This window comes from Aplysia californica, unplaced genomic scaffold, assembly GCF_000002075.1.
Source record: "Aplysia californica isolate F4 #8 unplaced genomic scaffold, AplCal3.0 scaffold00188, whole genome shotgun sequence".
Classification (NCBI taxonomy): domain Eukaryota; kingdom Metazoa; phylum Mollusca; class Gastropoda; order Aplysiida; family Aplysiidae; genus Aplysia; species Aplysia californica.
The window spans coordinates 1,060,925-1,068,376 of record NW_004797458.1 but is presented as its reverse complement, the minus strand read 5'-3'; the positions used below and the strand labels follow the sequence as shown (position 1 = coordinate 1,068,376).

Genomic DNA, 7,452 nt, shown 5'->3' with positions numbered 1-7,452 from the left:
CCCACCCCCCCAAAAAAAAACAGCCAAAAAAACAAAAACGGATTTTTCAAGGCACCCTTTTTACTTGGATATATTATAGAGAAGCCCATCGACGCATTAGCTGCCATTTATTACAGGGTAACAGTAAGACAGAGAAAGAACTAAAGGGCATGTTGAAAGTAAAGTTTAGCCAGCGCGTTTTAGCCCTGCTCCTGAACGAAACAAATGCGACACTACTGCCCCCCCCCCCCGGTAACTCCGAATATTGCACACCAGGTCAGGGGATCCAGTGCACAAGAGAGAACTTAACGGTTCGGTAATATTTTTTCACGAGGATGGACGTGCGAACATGCCGCCTGGCCCAACTTGTATTCGGTTCTCCCATGCTCGACAGTTGATAAATTTCACTAAGCACAATCGTTGTTTTAACAGTTCAAATTCCTGAGTCTTACAATAAGAACTTACAACGATGCTGACTCAAAACTTGGAAAGACGCTCAAGTTGCATTTTGCCTTACAGACAATGACGACTGACACTGCGGAAGAGAGTTTCGTTTTTAACGTCATGAAGGTAAAGCCAGATTCAATTGAAGCAGATCCCTTTTTTGGGTAAGTGTTATTTAAAAATATTTTAAAATTACACTTCTATTGATCGCAGAAGGGCAATTTGGTTTACAATGGCAGACATACATACACACATACATACACTCATATTTGCATACATACATACATACATACATAATACATACATTTATTATGAATACATACATACATAAATACATGCACAAAGACATACATAAATACACAATATTACACCAGTACAGAAAAATTTACAACCATGCCATTGCCGGTCGCCACTGTGCAACGCCCTGTATTTTGAGCTAGGGTCGTCGTGTCTTGCTCAAGGGCACACAACAGTGACCACCCATCTAAACCCCGTGTCACCGACACTTGCTTGACATAACTTGAGTCTGAACTCACTGCTCACTTAGCCACTAGAGCCCAAGTTTTACGGTGCTTGCAACTGCATAAGGTCATACGAGCGCGCGGGACACATTGACAATTTTCAGTTGGTAGGAAATTTTGAATTTTCTCCGGGTGACGGCGAAGTCTACTCTTATCGATTTTGGACCACCAAGTGACCTATAACGTGCGCAACTTGCACACAGGACCTCTGAGATTTTTCGCCGTTATCCGAGAAGGCTAGGTGTAGATCTTACCTTCCATAAGATCAGGGGTGTGGCTGAAAGACAGCAGTGAGAAGGAGCCAATGAGTAGCAGAAGAAAGGCTGCAGAAAGAGTCAGGAGCCCAGAGGAGGGGGCAAATGAGGTAAGGGGAGAGGTAGGAAGGTGGAGGCGAAAGTAGACTACATGATTTTGTTAGAGAGCAGGAAAGGATGTGAAAGGAGATAACTTTAGAGAAGAAAATTTTCTGTCACTATCCAGATTTAAAACCGGGAACTTTCAATGAGAGGCGAACACCTTAAACTCTAGACCACGAGAGCCCCCCGCAGATGCTCTAGCAAACTATATCCGGAGAAATTTTTTGAAGCAAGCCGCCCTTTCCCACCATATATGTGGATAGGCATATCACACGTCACAATAACAAATGCTCTTGAGGCGTTTCATAGCAATCTTAGACTGGGCTGAAGGAGAGTGTACAACATCCCGGAGAAAAGACAGGGATAGGGAACCAGAAAAAATTTGTTGGCTGAGAGAAAAACTGAAGTCAAAATTAGAAAGGCGAAAAACCACTGAATGAAAATGCCCGAAAGATCCGTCCAAGAAATTACTGTCCCCTCACTTGCAATTATGACAACGTACTGTTGATAAATGGCTACAAAGCTTTAATTATATTACGTTATCACGCGTTTTGAACCAGAAATATAACGACTAACCATTTACTGAGAGGAATCGAAGATGTTTCAAATAAAATTCTGTCTGATTCGATACTTCATCGTTCCCCGGGCACAGCTTAGGCCCATACTTATACTATACTCTTTGAAGTAAAACAAAAGGAGACCGGGGTTCACTCTAAAGACTTGCTCTAAGGTCTAGTAACTCGAACAGGGGGAAACTCAACTTCATTTTTTACAAGAAATGACGCTGGGACTGACTGCTAGTAACTTCCTCTATCTACTTGACTCGGCTCCATTTTAAAACCAGGAAAAAAAATAATAAAAAAAAGCGCCCGTCCTTCCCTTCCCATAATACCACAAAAATATTACCTCCTAAAAAAGAGGAAAAAATCCCCCCCGACATCAAACAGGTCGCAGTTCAAGTTCAGGCCGCACGTAAAATAGGGCGAGGCGTAGTAACACGTATCTCAGAACGTAACCAACAGAAAAATATGAATCGTGCGCAGTTTCTCTGCCAGCGAGAACTATCAAAAATCATTTTATCATATTATTGTTACGTCTACATTTCGCGAGAAATTGATCTCCATTGATGGATGAACTGGTAATTCTGCCTCGTTTGGGAAATAGATTTTAACAAAAACCCCACCCAAACCAAAAACAAATAAAAACATCGTTACAACAATCGTGTACCTGTTGTCTAGATCTCGGGGTGCTGAAACCTCGAATGGTCTTTTTTGTGGAGAAATATTGGCATTCATTATGGTTTACCTTACAATATACACGTGCGCTGCTCCAGTACTTTGGTATCGTCATTAGCGTAAGCTACACCAGAGAGGATGTTTATAACATCTGGCAGAAATGAGAAAAAAACAGTAGCTAGCGCTGGGCAAGAATTGGAAGAAGACTGATGGTCCCGTATTCAGTTACAGTTTACGCGAATCGGTACTTGATCTATAACGGCCGTACTTTTCTAGGAATTAATCTATAAATTGTCCATAACAGTCATTTTGTGCAGGGGGAGGGAAAGATAGACAGACAAAAAGAACAGGTGGATCGAAAAGCAACAGTACGCTTCAACCACCCGCTAGGAATCGGTTAGGAGGAGGCGGATGAGAAAAAGGAAACGTAGATGCTATTACCAAAATATTTATCGTCTACACGATCTGGCTGAAGGACATACTTCTAAACAACATTCTGCTCAAGGCCCGTGCGCGGCGTGTTTGATTAGGTCCAACATTATAATATCCAAACGGACTTTCTTGAATGTGGACTGAGTGAAGAGTTTCATGGACTTGCGTCTGTCCTGTCTGAAAAGGAACCTGCCTCGCGCTAGAAAGGACGACAGCACTTTTGAATCGCTTTGGAATCGAGATCATTTAAAAAGTGCGAAAAATTCATATAAAATTAACTATAAATAAAATACTTTTCCAAACTTTGAGAGCAGATCCAGCCCTTTAATCCCTCACCCAAAATAGACAGTCACAAAAAAGAATAATAAAAAATAAAAAGGAAGGAATTCCTCAGAACTGTTTTATGGCGAAAAGTTAGTTTCATAGACGAGTTGCAAGTCTCGCCACGCCTACATCACTAGCGTAGTGATTCTGACTGAGGTCAGTACTGATGCTGTTATCCTTTCAAATAAATTATAATCAGTGTCTTATTTACGTAGTAACCGATTTACGGCTGTGTAGAACGACTTACGTTGAAGGACAATTTTAAAGTCGGTGTTCGCGGTGTCACCAAAGTTTTTACTCAAGGAACAGTGATAAGCTATCTCTCCGTTGAACGGGACGCCAAACCCGTTAATACAGAACAAAACCGCACCAAACAGAAAATACTGTTTATCCCACGGGAGCCTCGAAAGTATGGTTGGTTATGAAATCTTGTATCCGGTGACCGAAATATGTCATTCAAGTGAGGCCATTTGTGACACTGTGTTGATGGACACGGAAGAAGTCAGAGCATGTCAAAGTAAAACTAGCGTTGACAAAAACAATCGCAGTACACGTCACAAAACAACGTAAGGAAGTATAGGACAGAAAGTGTGACGTGGCGTGGTTGGGGCACATCTATTCAACTACTGTGGTAATTATGATATTCCATTAAAATTGAATCTCCCAGTGCGGGCTGGTGACGTCGGTAGTCTAGTGGTTAGGCCACCGGACTCGTTTGTAATGGTTCGAGGCTCAGCTCGGTCCGATATTTTGCTTTTGAAAGTTTTAAGTAAGAGTTTTACGGCACTTGCAACACAATTAGGTCATTATAAGCGCTGAAGATTAGAGGTGCCACTGGATAGAAATATACATACACAGAAACGAAGAAGGAGATATAAGGACGATATGTTTGATAGGAAAGAAAGAGCAAACCAGAACAGACTACCTGCCAGCAACCCACTCTGTGTGTTCTTGGGAAAAGCACTTTACACAAAATTTCCCATTTGGCTAGGTCTATCAGAGATAGAAGTTACATTCGGGGGTCCCGCCTCTTGAATAACCCGCGAGTGTTGCCAGGAGCGTTAAAGTTAAACCTGTACATGTTCGCACATTTGTTTTTTTTCGAGCAGGCCGGGGAATACATATACATAGCCCGCTGTCATATCAACAGGGGACGCACCCCCCCCCCCCTAACACACACAAACACAAATGATCTCCACAAGTACGACATGATCTCTCTAGAATAATTGTACAGCGATTTTTTTCTCTGTGTGTCGACTTTTAGGGTCATGTTCTAGCAAATCAAAGATCCCACAGAGCGAGGCTTGTTTTCAAAACTGTCTACTCGTGTCTGACAGGACGGTACAATACATCAAAAGCACGCACGAAATGTTTACACTGAATGAGTAAAACAATCATATAAAATAAAGAATTTGTTTAAAGGCATTATCGACATGAATTTGGTCATGCAAGTGTCACATCTGGACTTTCATCTCCTAGTATAATGTTTTCGTCAATAACAAATTAACACGACAAACAGGCTTGAAACAAACTATTTGTGATTTAAGACCGAATGGACTAATTCGGAAAAAAACAACATCCAACAAACTATGGGGACATACATTTGTCTAGATTTTTATCCTTAATCTTGAAATCCTATTTTTTAAAACAAAATTTTAAACCAATGATCTTTTGTGGCGAGTAACGTCAGTTATAATGTCTTGTGTCCTCATTATAATAATGTTATAAAACATTTTCTTCTGTATTCTTCGAATTCCACATGCTCTGCTAGAATGTCCAGAACAGTAAAACGTTCTGCCTTGCAGAATAGGGTCTTCTTTTCCTTCAAGGAGGTGTTTATGAATGATATGCTGGTATGTTAAACCACACATTCCTCTTTTTCTCTAATGTACATGTAGATGGTTTACGTAATTTAGATTATTTTGGAGCGGTTCTGCTTCGATCCGGCCAGTCGGGGCCAACCTGAGCTGAGACGGATAACATGTCAAAGAAGACAATTGGAGACACTAGTAAACCCCCTCCCCTTCGCAGGAAGCGAACTCAGGTCTACTGCATGTGACAGCAAAGTACCTAACCATTACACCATAGACGCTAGTAATTTTTTTCGGCGTGTGATGAAGTCGGAGACTGGAATCTTCTTGCTAAAGTACCATATCACTTTAAAAAAATCAACAACCTGGTGCCATTTTCTTTTCCCTTTTCGTGTTCTAGAGGTTTGACTGGCTAGTACAAAAACATAATGAACTTTAAAAATGTATCGCAAAGCGGTGAAGTCAGACACTCTTCAGTTTTTGGGCATATAGAGTCACTGGTATCACCTTCAAGCATGTTTATTTGTCTTGCTATTGGTGAAAGAACAGCAATACCCCTTTGTCTTTTGAATAGAAGTAGAGACTTTTGCGATTTAAGGAGGTGGGGTCACCTGGTGCCAGAGGGCAAATTAGCCAGAAAATGGCCGCCAAACTTTGGTGACTCCCAAAGCTTGAGAGGCTATAGAAACTGCACGTTTAGTTTATTTGTGCATTTTATCAACGTTTTTCAGTTAAATCCACACAAAATGTATTCTGAATGGACATAAAAGATCGTGAGAAAAAAAAACCAGGAATGAAAACTGGTGGACGGGCGGAATTTAATGCCAGTTTTTCCGATTTCATTATTTTGACGAGCGCCTGATTTCACCAGGATGCCATACAAACGGTCACGTAGCCGTCGCATGGCACAAGCCGGGAAAGATAATATTAACCGCAACAAGGCACTGTGGTCACTCCTAAATTCTGGTGGGCTTTGGTCAGTCCCACAGACGACCGGATTTCCGTCTCTGACTGACGATGCAATAAGATGACCAGTCTTATTCTGGGCACCTAGAATTGCCAGACAGCATGATCTTTTTCATTTGGTGCGGACTGCATTGCAACTTTGAACACGTAACCGTACGTGTTGCTGTTCTTTGAATTGTTGGTTTTGCTTCAGCGTTTGTTTTGGATGCTGTTGTGTTATTTAACATTTTTTGTTTCAAATTCAATTACCTGTTTTTTTTTCTTCTTATCCCAAGTCTGGTGTTAAAGAGTTGTTGAAATGACAAAAAATTGAAAAATGTTGCACATTGTAAATTGTTTGGAGGAAGGGTAGGGTGATTTTTACATATTACAATTTTCAGAGGGGGTGGGATGGGGGTGGAGCTAAACTATAAGACTGACACATTTCTTTTAAAATTAAGGGGGGAGGGGTATGTGTGGATGCGAACACTTTACTGAATTGAGCAATGTGTTGAGGTAAAAAATATAATGCGTCAAAGTTTGCGGAATATATGGGGGGGGGGGGGGTTATAATATGGTATTGAAAAGGCGGGAGATGTACAGGATACGAGGAATGTTCTACGCCTTTGAATTTCTTTCAAAATTCCAAAGGTGATATAGGCTAGGTATAGACTAATTGGAAGAATCATGACGGAATTTATTGAGTTTTAGGAAAAAGTTGGTCTCTGCGGCGGCCATCTTGGATTTTTGACCATGTTACGGATTTGTCGTCGAGTATTGTCTCAGAGCTGACGGAATACAAATACAAGGGTTGCTATGTGTTTTGTCATAGAGAACACAGAGGTAGTTTGTCGTCGTGCACCATAGCGTCAGAGTAGGTCTTTTCTGTTTTGTTAGTTTTTAGTAAAGTATTATGGCGCTTGCAACTGCATAAGGTCATATGAGCGCCAAGGGGTGGATGTCAACAGGGAAGTCCAAAGGGGGAATCAAGCTTACTCTGCTCACCTCTCTAGCCTCATATGCACAAAGTCTGCTTTGACTATCAAGGCGCCCCGGAAACTGCAGTTCCCAAGAGAGTAACAAAATACAAATGAAGTAGAGGAAAAAATGACTATAGTCGGGATGAGGACGGAAAAAGCAGCAATTTCCCCTATGTTGTTCCGGCACAGTGTGAGCATGACATTGATAAATCAGCCCATTTACAATTCTACTATGCACAAGAACATGTTAATATATCCTCTATGGGAGTGGCCTAATAAAGACAACATCAGTCAGTAGCACTGCCCTGGTTTTTTTTTGGGGAGGGGGGATTTTTTGTTTTGTAATTTCGTTACGTGCATTTCTTGTGTCAGAGGGAAATACAGGAGGTGATATGTCGTCGTGTATTGCCTGGTGATTTTTTTCG

The 7,452-nt window shown here is 41.3% G+C and overlaps 1 protein-coding gene across 2 annotated transcripts in view; it reads left to right on the top strand.

Moving 5' to 3' along the window:
* LOC101845547 (sex peptide receptor) overlaps window positions 1–7,452 on the top strand; it is a 30,201-nt gene that overhangs the window by 5,203 nt on the left and 17,546 nt on the right. The window contains exon 1 of one of the 2 annotated variants that reach the window (XM_005098642.2): window positions 283–587. The exons of the other annotated variant lie outside the window; for it this stretch is intronic. The gene's annotated coding sequence lies outside the window, so the exon portion shown is untranslated. Of the gene's footprint in view, window positions 1–282; window positions 588–7,452 lie in introns of those variants that run through there. 2 annotated transcript variants of the gene reach the window in all.